We start from the raw sequence: 13,841 nt of genomic DNA, 5'->3' as shown, positions 1-13,841 counted from the left end.
CCACATTGGAGCACCGGACTGAGCCCCCCAAGGTCCAAAGGAGGAGCAGAAGGACGAAGAAAATGAAAAAGGAAATAAGGACTGCGAGGGACGCTATCACCCACTGATACAAGGGGACGGATCTAATGAGAGTTTACCAAGGCCAGTTGGACTGCAACTGAACGAGGAAGTGATCCAACCAGATTCTCTGAATGTGGCCGGATTCTCTGAATGTGGCTTTCTGAAAAGTCATTGACAATGACACTGGGACTTGTTTCCTCTGCATATACTGGATTTTGGGGATCCAGTCTGTTTGGATACTCATTCTCCTCTTCTTCTTGTTCTTTTCTTTTTCTTTCTTTTGGCGAGGTCTCTAAGCTGGCCTCTAACTTACAGTCCTTCTACCATTGTCTCCTAAGTTTGTGCATCATGAGTCTGAAACCCCCGTCCACATCCTGCTGAACTTTTATTATTATTATTGAACTTCACACATACACCATACACACACACAATAAATTTTGGTCACTTTTGTCCCTATTTTAAAAAGAAAATTTCCAAATCTAAGGAAGCAAAAATGGAACCAAAAAATATTTTAAAGAATAAACTAAAACACCTTGCTCTCAGACAGTCAATTGCAAGACATTGGATCTGTGCACATGGGCAAAGAGATTGTCCCTGAAAAGTGAAAATGAGAGCCTCCCCGCATGGAACTGAACTGTTAATTGCTTTCTGCAAGCACTGTCTATGCAGATGCCCCGTGCTCTGCGTGCTGTGTGGACGCACACACTCATGGCATCTGTCACCTGTCCTCCTGGACCTTGGAGCTATGAATACAGGGCAGCAGAATCCACCAAGAGCGCTCCCCTCGGGACAGCTGGGAGCTCTTACCCCTTCCTCCTCTCCCCATCTCCCCATCTCCCCAGCCTCTGTCACAGCATCACACAAAGGGAGCTACGTGTCCCTATTCTGTGTCCTCTTTGAAGATCTTAATCCCAACTCCGCTGGTCCCCAGCAGATCCCAGGGCCAAACCATCCACCTGCAGTGGTACTGGAGGCATTCAGGTCCAGCAAGGACCACAGGCAATGCAAGTTTGGAAGAACAATCCTGAGATGAGCTAATTCATAAAAGGATCTGAAACCAACCATCACAAGAAAATGTCAAGGACCGCAGAAGAGACCAGAGGCTTCATGGCTCCATTGGGCTCAATTCCATCCTGGGACTAGGACAGAATAGGACCGGACAGGACCAGACAGGACCGAACCAAACAGGATAGGACAGGACCAGGAGAAGGACATAACCTAGCACAAACCACTTCCTCGGCAGAGACAGAAACAGAAGGCTCATCTGGGAAACAATGGGAGAGAGGGAGAGAGAGAAAGAGAGAGAGAGAGAGAGAGAGAGAGAGAGAGAGAGCAAAAACATGCCTCAGGCAACTGCCCCAGTCTTAAAGGGAGCAGGAACTGAATAAGGATCCTCGGGGAAGGAGAAGAAGAAAGCCACCATGGGGCCATCACTCTGAGGCCCGAGAAATCGTGTAGTCGCTCTGTACTCACTGCTGAGGCACACAAGGCAAAGCAGCAGCCCTGAGAAAAACAAACAGGAAGTGTACGCGGGTGACCAGTACAAGGGGGTGGGGCTTCAAGTCCCACCAGAGGGGATAAGCCAAAGACTTACCCTACCAGCACCATCACCCAGGAGAAAGAGATGTAGAAAAGCAGTGAGGAGGGCGGTGACCCAGTCCCCAGACAGAAAGGGGGCCAAGAATCTGGCTTTAAACACAAAAGAGATGTTAATGCCTGCCAGAGATAAAGCAGTTGTGTAGCAATAACTCAGCCATGACCTCTAGAACACACGTGACTTCCAGCCTGCTCCTGAGGGAGGCAGACGAAGGGATCAGAATGACAGTGAATAGCTCCTGTCCTCCAGCGCAAGGCCAGTGATGGAGTCGGGGCACAAGCAGCTATGAAGAGGCCTCAGCAAACACCTACACCCGACAAAAGTCTCGGAAACCCACCTGGAGGCTCTTAGCAAGGCTGCTCACTGAGGAGTCCCACGTGCTTGGAAGCAGCTGGGTCCTGAGGCCACCTGGCACAGCCACGGCCTGGGGTAGCCCAGGACAGAGTTGGCCTTGGGCACCCACATGCACGGCTGCTAGCTAACTGCTCTCATTGAAGTCGAGGGAAATGTTCCTCTTGACAGAGAAACCTGCGGGGCATAGCAGAGTTCACATCACTCCTGCACTATTGAGCCTGGACTGGGCCTGGGGGACAGCTGCACCCTCTCGAGCATGCATCCAAAGTGACAAGGCTGATTGCGTGATGGATCACAGGAAACAGTAAGTTCCATAAAGTCCAAACATCACAATCAGCAGCTGCTCATCAGAAAATGGTAAAATTAAAACTCATTGACAAAATGAAAAAAGCGAAACAACTTTCAAATAGGAGATTTGGGAGGTAAAATACTCATATAAATAACATAAAATGACGATAATGGCAATAATGGTGATGACAACAATGATGACAGCCACAATGGGGTTGGAGAGATGGGTCCATGCTCAGGAGCTCTGCCTTAACCTCCATGTTTGAGTCACAACACTGACATAGCAGCTCACAACCTTCTACTGCTCCAGTTCCAGGGGATCCAACACATTCTCTGGCCTCCTCAAGTTCCAGGCATGCACGTGGCACACAGACATGCATATAGGCAAAATAATCACACATGTGAAATAAATATTTCACGTGGTGATAGTGCTGGTGGTGGTGGGGGGTGGTAGTGGTGAAGGTGGTGGAGGTGGAGGTGGTGATGGTGGTGGAGGCGGAGGTGGTGATGGTGGTGGAGGTGGTGGTGGTGAAGGTGGTGGAGGTGGTGATGGTGGTGGAGGAGGTGGTGGGGGTAGAGGCCGTGGTTATGCTGATGATAGACCTGGTGAGATGGTTCAAGGGCAAAAGCATTTGCTATGAAGCATGGCAACCTGAGCTCAGGACCTACTTTGAAGATGAAAACCAGTTCCAGCAAATTTTCCTCTGATCTTCACACATACTCATACTATGGCACACAGATGCACACACACACACACACACACACACACACACACACACACATACTTAAAATCTTAATAAAAATGACACCCTCAGCTGACTCCATGGGCTATATGGTGATTAAACTCAACTCTAAACCCTTTACCAACCATAATGAAAGAAGGAAGGAGAATAAGTTCCTTACTCTAAGAACAGGACAAAGAACCACAAAATGAAACAGAAGGAAGCAGGAAGATGAGAATGATGAAGAGAAGTGTGGGCCTCAGCGTCATGGAGGACAGAACATTTGACCCGGTTCATGAATCAAATCCTGAATTCGAACTAACATACAGGCAAACACGGGCTCTCCTGATCACAAGAAGGAGAAAGGAGGAGGAGATGCCACCTACACCGGGGAAGGACAGCTCGCAGCCACCCTCACTCAGGGCTGTGTGCCACATCACAGGCCCTGTGTGTGCAGATCTGAGAACCCGATGTTGCCGGTCAGATTGTAAGGAAGTGTAAATGCAGAGTGCGCTTCAGTTTCCCGCCACCCAGGCCCGAATACTCACACAGAAACTGTATTAATTACCACACTGCTTGGCCAATGACTCAGGCATATTTCTAACTAGCTCTTACATCTTAAATTCACCCATTTCTATTATTTTGCATTTTACCATGAGGTTCGTAGCTTGTTACCTCTTGCTTCATGGGCAGTTACATGGCATCTGCCTGACTCTGCCTTCTTTTTCCCTGTATTCAGTTTAGTATTCCCACCTACCTATATTTTGCCCTGCCATAGACCAAAGCAGCTTCTTTATTAACCAGTGGTAATAAAACATATTCACAGCATACAGAGGGGAATCCCATATCAAAGAAGGATGGCAGCCCAGCCTCCAACCTCGGACCCAGAAGTGGAATCATTGAGTTACACCAAGCTGGGGGACCTGAGTCCCTTAACTGATCTGGTCAGTGTCGTTACAGGAAGTGAGAAGTTTGAGGACCAACACTCAGAGGGATGACAGCCTAGAGGACCAAAGCCGAGCCACAAGGGATAGATCTACAACCAGGGGATACCGAAGAGCTCCAGCAAGCCACAGAAGCAGGCAGAGGGGAGAAGGGTGGATGCATAGAGCTGTGTGGGATTTTTTTTATCCAAATGAAAATATTGGATCCTCGAAGGATGAGGGAGGAGAGTTTCCTAAGACTCAGGAAGCAATTAAACTCATGGAAGTAGAACGTTCACAAAGCCTCTCCCCATGGTGATACAAGCAGCAGACACATGCTTGGGAGAGAAGACTCCAATGGGCCCCCTGCAGGCTGTGCAGAGGGCTCCAGGGAGGGAGCTTTTGTGAGCTGTCACCCATGCTGGAGAGGGCTTGTCGCTGAAGCTGGACTTGGGAGGATTTAGTCTTTCGTCTGTCATCTGTGTCCTATCTGACTGAACGGACATTTGTTCACCTCTCCCTTGGAAACCTCACCTAACACCAGGCCTCGGGCAAGCACAGCCCAGGGTCTCCCCGTACTACATCATTCAGGGTATGGCACTGTGTCACCAAAGAGAAAATTCCTAGAAAAAAATCTATACCCAAGCTGACCTGATAGTAAGAGACAAAACATAAACAGAATGAGCTCCAGAGAATAAACAGAGGAGCTCAAGGAATTTCTCCCACCAAAGCTGCACCAGACCAGGGCAGCGGACCACTACCCAACTCTCAATGGTTTCAGTATCTTTGGTGAGAAAGGAAGACATCCCGAAAACAAGACTCTATGGATGCTTTCTTGACTTGCCTAAGTCTACATGGGAAGGAAGATGCCAGGGGACAGCAGACATTGTCCCAGCCAGAAGAAGGTGTATCTTTTTTTTTTTTTTTTCGAGACAGGGTTTCTCTGTGGCTTTGGAGCCTGTCCTGGAACTCACTCTTATAGACCAGACTGGCCTCAGACTCACAGAGATCCACCTACCTCTGCCTCCCAAGTGCTGGGATTAAAGGCGTGCACACCACTGCCGGGCCAGAACCTCTATCTTAACAGGAAGGACTGTCAGGACTGCCCCTGAGGGCAGGGAGGGCCAGGGCACCACACTCCAAGGCTGTGTTGGTGGTGTGAGCTCCTAAATAAACGCCCAGAAGCCAGCAGTCCCCGAACAAAAGGCACTAGCAGCATTTCAGGAAATCCCAGTCAAAGAACCACAAGGCACAGGGAATACTTAGGAATAAAATTTTTGAAAAGAAACACAGTGATTCCACAGGGGGAAAAAAAACCTCTTAAAGTACTCCCTGGAAAACAAGCGATAAAAAACACCCTAGAGACTCTGGTTTCATTTATTGACTTTTATTTTAAGATTTCTTTGTTGTTATTTTATGCTTATGAGTGTTCTGCCTGCATGTGTGTCTGCACATCAAATGCATCCCTAAGCACCTTAGAGTCAGAAGAAGGCACTGGATCCCCTGAAACCGCCATGTAGGTGCTGGGAATGGAGCTCAGGTCCTCTGCATGAGCAGCTCTTGGCTGTTGAGCCATCTCTCCAGCCCCTAAGATATAATTTTTGTGAATATATTTTATCTCATTAAAAATCTCCCCTGAATTGTCTCATACAAAAGAAAGCACATGGTGACAGGGTCTTTCGGCCAGGCTATGGAGACATGGCCACCCACATGTGACTAGTGAGGATGTGAACCGATCAAATGACCTTCAGCAGTTCATGGGTGACATTCACAGAAGACGGGGTCCAGGCTTCCCAGAGTTCACCCGTGCAGTCCCCAGGCCAGGTGCAATTCTTCTAAAGAGAGATTGCACCACACAAATAGGGCGCTGGCAACCAGCGAAGTTCACCAGACTCTGTGTCCAGGGTTCTTGTTGGAGGCTGGTCACACAGGCAGTCACTGCCCACCATCTGACAAGATTCTAGACTCTCCAGAGGTGTGTGTTTAGCATAAAACACACCTCTCAAACTGGGACCAGGAGCAGTTCTGGTCAGTTCTAGGAGTGGTGAACACCTCTTGATAAGGCATTCCCAAGGTCAGCCCAGGACCATCCTTGCCAAACTGTCTAGGGCTTCCCACCTGACTCTCCTGATGAGAAGTCTCCAGGCAGATGGATTGAGACCCCAGAACCACAGCTCATAATAGGTTGTAGGTAGGCAATCAAATGAATCACACAGCTAAACACATCCCTGAAAAACCGTGCAACATCATGGCAAGGAGATAGCATTAAGAAGAAACTAAGCAAAGCAGAAAACAGACCCTGTGAGGCTTCTGCACCAAAACACCAATACAAAGGGACTTCAACAACAGAAGCTCTCTTCTCCTGGTTCTGAATACTGGCAGTCCAAAGTCAAGGAATCGTGTACACAGGTTTGGTTCTCCTGCAGCAGCTCCCTCTACATTCAGATAACCACTTGTGCACCAAACCTCTAAGAGGCCTTTCCTCTGTGTGGCTCTTTCTCTCCTTAAGTCACCCTGTTCAACCCCTTCTTGCAAAACTTTTTCCAAGAACAAAGAACTGGGAAGGAAACATCATCATTCGGGTGAAGTGGGTCACAGTCCAGCTCATGATGACAGGAAGCCTGCAGTGGAGCTATGATCCAGCTGATCATAGATTATTAACCACATTAGAAGGCAGAGAATGGGGGCTGGAGAGATGGCTCAGCCGCTAAAGGCTGGGCCCAACCAAAAATATAAGAAGACAGAGGATGGTGGAGAGAAAAATGCATCACATTGTCAACTTAGAATCCTATACCCAGCTACATGGCCAGACAGAATTGGGAGCTAGAGTAACAAGAAATTATTTACAACACACTTAAACTGAAATTTTAGTATCCTACTCTTCAAAGCTAAAGAAAAAAGATGAGACCAGGAGCCAGATTTGAGAAGCACCTGGAAAACTTGTATATTACACCTGTGAGAGCCACAAAATTCCCAAACAATAAAGGAACATCCTATCTGTGTCTAGACCAGGAATGAGATTTGAGAAACTTGTAGAGGAGCTTGCAATCAAGTATCAGCATGACTGGTTATTACTACCAAACAGTCATGAACACGTGCAATAAAAGATGGATCTGAAGGACAGCTCAGAACAGTTCATGAACAAGTGGGCTTGCTGCAGTGAGGGCATTCTTAAGATTCTGCCCTGATGCTAATCTTAAGAACAACTCCTGCTGGCCCTAGAGGTACATGCCTGTAAGCCTAGCACTCAGGAGACTGAGACACAGTAGGAACACAAATTTGTGACCAGTCTGGGCTATTTAGCCTATGTCAGAATGGAAATTAATAGAACTTAAAATATTCACACCTGAAAGGGAAAAAAAAGAGAGAAATTCAAATAAAGAGAAATCACAGGGGCCTGGAGAGATGGCTCAGTGGTTAAGAGCACTGGTTGTTCTTCCAGATGGACCCAGGTTCAATTCCCAGCACCCACATGGCACCTCACAACTGTCTGTAAGTTCAAGATCTGACAACCTCACACAGACACATATATGCTGGCAAAACACCAATGCACATAAAATAAAAATAATTTTTTTAAAAAAGAGAAAAATCAAAGCAAAGAAGAAAGAAATAAAGAAAGAATATAGGAAACAGGAATTAAAAAGAAGAATTGTCATAACCCTGTCTTGTAAAAAGGAAGTATAATTGTGGAAATAAACTCAAACATGTCACTACACACACACACACACACACACACACACACACACACACGAACTGAGCTTTCAAATTGAAAATAGAAGTTTGACAAAATAAAAACACTTTCACTAGAAATGTCCACCATAAGAACACTGACCCAGGCATGATGCCACACATATGTAGTCACAGCACTTAGCTGAAGTAGGATTGCTTGCCGAGTCTAGAAATTCAAGGCCAGCCTGGGCAATACAGTAAAAACTCATCTCAAAAGTTAAAAAAAAAAACACATGAGAATAAGTTTCTAAAAGGAAGACAAAAATTAATTCTGTCTTAGGGTTTCTATTGCTATGAAGAGACACCGTGACCATGGCAACCCATAATGGAAAATATCTAACTGGGGAGTGCTATGGGATAACCCTTCTGTATGCTGTCAATATATGTTGCTCTCATTGGTTGATAATAAAAGCTGCTTTGGCCTACAGCAAGGAAGAATATAGCTAGGCAGAAAAGTCAAACTGAATACAGGGAGAAAGAAGGGCGAAGTTAAGAGATGTCAGTCAATCACCAAAGAGATAAGATCTATTAGAGCACAGGTAAAGACACGAGACACATGGTAAAACATGGGTTAATAAAAATGGGTTAATTTGCCCATAACTCCGTGCGTTCGGCCCTCCCACCCTCTTTCCGCCATCTTCCCGCGCCGCCACCATGGTGCACATGAATGTCCTGGCCGATGCTCTCAAGAGCATCAACAATGCAGAGAAGAGAGGCAAACGCCAGGTCCTCATCAGGCCCTGCTCCAAAGTCATCGTTCGGTTCCTAACCGTGATGATGAAGCATGGTTACATTGGTGAATTTGAAATTATTGATGACCACAGAGCTGGGAAGATCGTTGTGAACCTCACAGGCAGGTTGAACAAGTGTGGAGTGATAAGCCCTAGATTTGATGTGCAACTCAAAGACCTAGAAAAATGGCAGAACAATCTGCTCCCGTCCCGTCAGTTTGGCTTCATTGTACTGACCACCTCAGCTGGCATCATGGACCATGAAGAAGCAAGACGAAAGCACACAGGAGGGAAAATCCTGGGATTCTTTTTCTAGAGATGTAAAACAGAAATAAAAAGCCTTTATGGACAAAAAAAAAATGGGTTAATTTAAAAGTAGGAACCAGTTAGTAATAAGCCTGAGCTGTTTGACCAAGCACTTTGTAATTAATATTAAGCCTCTGAGTGATTATTTAAAAGCAGTTGCCAGATGGATGGGGCAGGACAGAGAAACTTCCATTTACATGGGTGGCTCACTTACAGTTCAGAGGTTTAGTCCACCATCATCCATCATGGTGGGAAGCAAGCAGCAGGCAGGCAGATATGGTGGAGAGCTGAGAGTTCTTACATCTTGATTCACAGGCAATAGGAAGTGAACTGAGACACTGGTGTGGCTTGAGCATATATGATACCTCAAAGCTCACCTCCCCAGTGACGTGGCCACACCCACTCCAACAAAGCCACACCTCCTAATAGTGCTACTCCCTTTGGGGCCATTTTCTTTCAAACAACTACAAAGAAGCACTACTTTAGAATCCTAAAGTTCATCTTTCAATACCATCAGACAAAGATGTCAGGTAAAACACATCGCTAATAGAATTGCCCAAGATTTGTAATACAATTTCAAACACAGAAATAAAAATACACATACATAAACACAACACAAAGTTGGCAATCTGACATTCAGAATGGAAGATCCTAAGAGATCACATTGTAGCCCAAAATTTTAAAGTCTAGCAAGGATGGGGAAGCAAGTGAAAGGGCAGCTAGGCAGGGGAATCTAGTGAGGGGGCAGAGTTGAGCCTCAGGGGAATCAATAGAGACACAATGGGACATCACTGACAATCTCAAGTCCAGAAGCAGAAAAATATCAACAGCATAAGCCTCTGAAGGAGAAGCAAGGGCCATAAGGTATCGGCAGAGTCCATCAGAGCGACAGCTGACCAAAACTGCACTAGCAAGAAGAGCACAGGAGACCTCACCCTGCCCACGCTGTCCAGGTCTGCCGTAGCCACACTTGAACCAGCAGCTCCCGCTCAGCAGCCCTAGCCTTTGTGAGCTTCTCCTGCGGTTAGTTCTTTTGAACATGAGTGCTTACACAGGCTAGTTCATTCACATCCGTGGGCTCTGTTATTACCTTGCTCTGTGGCTCCTGAGTTCACTGCAGTTGATGAGAGAAGCCCGCCATGACCCACAGTTGGTATTTCTGACATGTGGCAAATTCCTTCAACTGTTTCCTGCCAACTCTAATTGAGGCAGCTGCCCGTGTCGCCATTCCACTGAACAGGCTAATTGTGCTTCCCCGTCGTTCCTGTCCTTACCCATTGCTGTGATCGCTTGTGTGGCTTGAAACATGACTGGCCCGACTACAGATGTGGAACTTTACATTGTACTTCATTAGATTAATTTAAACTTAAATAGCTGCAGGTAGCCCATGAGTGTGGCGTTGCACAGAGCAGAAACAAAGTTGTTCTGTTTAGTGAGTGGCCCTGGGATGTTCTTGGCATCTGGGAAGGTGGGTGACACGCTTCACATGGAGTAAAGAACTCCGGAAAGCCGCATCGTCACCACCTGCAGAAGAAAGCACAGGAGAGCTCGCGCATGACAGCTTTGACGGGCAGTGTCCTGAGCCACAGAATCCTCGAGCAGTGAAGAAAGAACGTGATGAATGCGTCTAGCCTGCACTGCAACATGCCTGAATGCCGGAAATAAAGCACTTAACAGCGCAAAGACTAGCAGTGGTGACTGAGCACTGTGTGCGCGACTAATAAAGAATTCAAATCTAGAGTGCATAAGGAGTTCCTATAAGGGCTGGTTTAAAAAAAAAAGTCACATGACCCAGGCAGGAGAGTGAGTGGAATACAGGACCGCAGGGGCATTGTGTCCAAACCCTCATGTCCACCTGGGGCTCTTACTACCATTGACTCCTTTTAAATCCTTACCAAACATAGAACAAGAAAGGCGGGTTACAAATGTGGTTGCCTGCCCTTTGCGGACAGAACACACCTTTCCCAAAGCTGCGGGTTCCTGGATGCTGGAGCAGTCCTTGGGTGGCTCCCCGGAGGGCTGGGGTGACCACAGAGGGGTTCTACATGGCCTAGCTTTGCACCTTTTCTGAACAGTATGGGAGTCATCTTTCTCACACATGGGAAATAAGGTTCTACCCCTTCCCTAAACCCTCCGTGTGAAGGAGCTGACAGTGCCCACCTTTTCCACAGCCTCAGGGCACCAGAGGCAATATGTGTGGGTACAGGCTCCGGCATGATCCTAGGGGTGGGAGTCCACAGGGTGAAGCGCCCACCTTTCCTGTGCCCTGAGTGTTCGGGCACTAGAGCATCCCTCAGTGTGTTCCTGGGTTACATTTAACAGTTTCTCTCAGAGCAAAGCCGCACGGAACCAGGTGGAACAGGCTCTGTCTCAGGTACCCACTGGGCAGCTCACATCTGATGTCACCCACATGAGGAGTGCGTGTGTGTGATTCCCCCAGGAAGAGTTCCTCCCTTGGAGATGAGGTGCCCATAGCTGACGACACAAGAGCCAAAGCAAAGCAGCAGCTGAAGATATGCTGGGCCCCCGAAAGAGGGAAAGACCCGACAGTGCAAAGAGAGCCAGGCTCAGGAGCCTGCTACAGGCCTGGGCTCTTGCAGTAGTCGCGTGTGTTCCCCCAGACTCCTGGACTCAGCCTGTCCCCTCATTGCAGTCAGCAGGGCCCTACTTAAGACCCTCACCCTGTTCCTGGCAAATTCAGCCCAATTCATCTTGTCGCGCACAGCCTGTTAGCGGCTCCAGGGACATTGGCACTGATTAAATGACTGTAATAGACAACATCCATCAGCCGTCAGGTGAAAAGTCACCACTGCAAACCGTCCCGTCGGGCTCCTCAGGAAGCCGGGGGAAACCCACTTGGCCAAGATCCAGCCCTCACCAGCCCCTGGTCTAGGCTGTCCTGCATAGGGCTTGGGGGTAGAGAGAGATAAGCAGGGCTGACCAGGAGCCCTGCCCATGTTCCTGCTGTCCACTCAGCCATATCGTGGTAAGTGCCTGGGCCCTGAAAGTAGATGGGAAACCATGCCTTCATCTCTCCCACAATACATACAGACTGGACAGAGACTAGTCCAATTCTTCCCACCCCCTTCTAAGACCTGGAATGAGCTACTGACTGACCAGAATCCTTCTCTGTGTGAGCAAAAGTCAGCACCAGGTCCCCAGCTAGAGTTGCTCACCCTGCCCAACAACTCAACTGGACAGAGAAGGGGCCAGCTCCCAACAAGTCCGCAACAGTCTCTGCAATCCCCATCTCCACGTTACAGAGGGGAAGCTGGGGGTTGGATGGAAGAGGTAACGTGACCTATAGCCAGCAACAGTAGGATGGGAAGTCTCCTGCTCAGATGGAGGAACTCCAGCCAGTTAGGCAGAGCGGACCTGGAATTGCTGCCCTCAGGACCCCAGGACCCTGCCATAATTCTTCATGCTGACCCGGCTTTGCACCATTCTCTCCATATCTACACTCTCCTGCCCAGCGCTGCCTGTTGGTCTCCTGCCAGCCACCCCGAGGCACACCACCTGAGACTTGAGCCAGGGACACACACCTCAGAGCTCCAGGCTGGAAGTGGGATTCCTAAGGGCAGCAGGTGGTTCTGTGTCCCACACCAGAGTCGGAAGGAGTTTTCTGGGTCTCTCTGCATAGGAGCCCCGCTCCCTGATGAGGCCCCTGGGAAACCTTCTCATTGCAGAAGTGACCTCATTGAGACTGAGGCCTCGGCATAATGACAGGCCACATTCAGATGCAGTCCCTGTTACCTGTCCCCAATGCCAGCCATGTAGAGCCTGGTGAGGTGCGTGCACACACACACACACACACACACACACACACACACGCCTGCTGGCAGGGAAGCAAGGTGACAACACCAGGGACCAACGAAGGACAGTTTTGTCAGGGAGGAGCCCAGCCCACACAGGTCCATAACATCCAGCACCGAGGAGCCTCTGGAGATTCCCACCTGGCCTCGCTGGGTGAGGGGAACCAAGGGAGAACTTCTGGACTGGTTCTCCCATGCAGCAGAAGCGGCTCTGAACGCCCAGACAGCTGAGGGTCTTCATAAGGCCCCATGTCTCTGTGAGGACACCCTCACCCTAGAGGAACAAGCTTGCACTAGAAAGAGTATCTCTGCCTTCCAGTTCAGCTGTCAGCCTCCAAGTCAGGGCTGTAGACTGCACAAGGCAGGAAGCTCCCTGCTTTTCTCTCCCAGAATGCTATGGGCGCTTCATGACCCTGCCAGGAGACGCCGCTTGTACCCAACGCACACAGGCTAGGCTGAGAGTTTGCCAGTCCAGGCCACGCTGTCTTGTGCAGAGTGCCCTCATGAGCAGGTCTTTATCCTCAGGCACTTAGCCTTAAAGTGGCTCCTAGGTGGTACCTAGGACCAGTTACTGTGTGCGTGAGCGGCGAGGTTTCCAGTGCTCTTCCCAGTTACAGCAGCTAGACCCAGCCAGAAGGTCCTCTTCCTCTCTCTTCCCCAAGCTGTCGACCAGACCGCGAGCACTTCCAACACTGGATTTAATGCTTCGGTGGCTCCTGAACTGCCGCCTCTATTTTACGACTAAATTAACGTTATACACACAGGAGCACGTTTAAGATGCCACCAGAGAGAAGTGATCGCTGCATTGGAAGGGATAAATTTTTACACACACTGTCTCCGGGCCATTAACAGACTATGTCCATTCTTCTTCTCCACTGACCTTTACCCAGCCAGAACTCCTGGCCACCTAGAAATCAGCATGCTTGGGCTTTTACGGCCCACTAATTTACCCATGTTTGGGATATATTGGATTTCATAACTTTTATATGCAAATCAATAAAATGCCCTTCTCTATTTCATTTAAATCATTGAATAATTAACCAGACTAAGTCCTTCCACCAAAGCCCCCCTGCTTCCTGCAAGTGAGAGGGGGTGGTAGCCAATGTCCTGACTGAGGACTGTCAGCAAGCACTGTCCCCAGCCTGGAAGGAGCAGCATGCCCTGAAGGACCTGGGAGACTGGGGACTTGGTCACTTGTCTGTGATGTGGTCTACTAGTCTATGACCACTGACCCCATACCTAAGTCTCCCCGCCACACCAGCTGCTTTGTCTCAGGAGACTAGCAGAGGCCGTGGGGGATCCCACAGGAAACCCGGAAT

General features: G+C 48.6%; 1 pseudogene; it reads left to right on the top strand.

Moving 5' to 3' along the window:
* The first annotated feature begins 8,312 nt into the window (after window positions 1-8,312).
* On the top strand, window positions 8,313-8,758 carry LOC148120434 (small ribosomal subunit protein uS8 pseudogene; annotated as a pseudogene).
* The last annotated feature ends 5,083 nt before the right edge of the window (window positions 8,759-13,841 follow it).

This window comes from Myodes glareolus, chromosome 11 (genome assembly GCF_982192425.1).
Source record: "Myodes glareolus chromosome 11, mMyoGla1.1, whole genome shotgun sequence".
NCBI lineage: Eukaryota > Metazoa > Chordata > Mammalia > Rodentia > Cricetidae > Myodes > Myodes glareolus.
The sequence above is the reverse complement of the archived record's forward strand: the minus strand, read 5'-3'. Positions and strand labels throughout refer to the sequence as shown.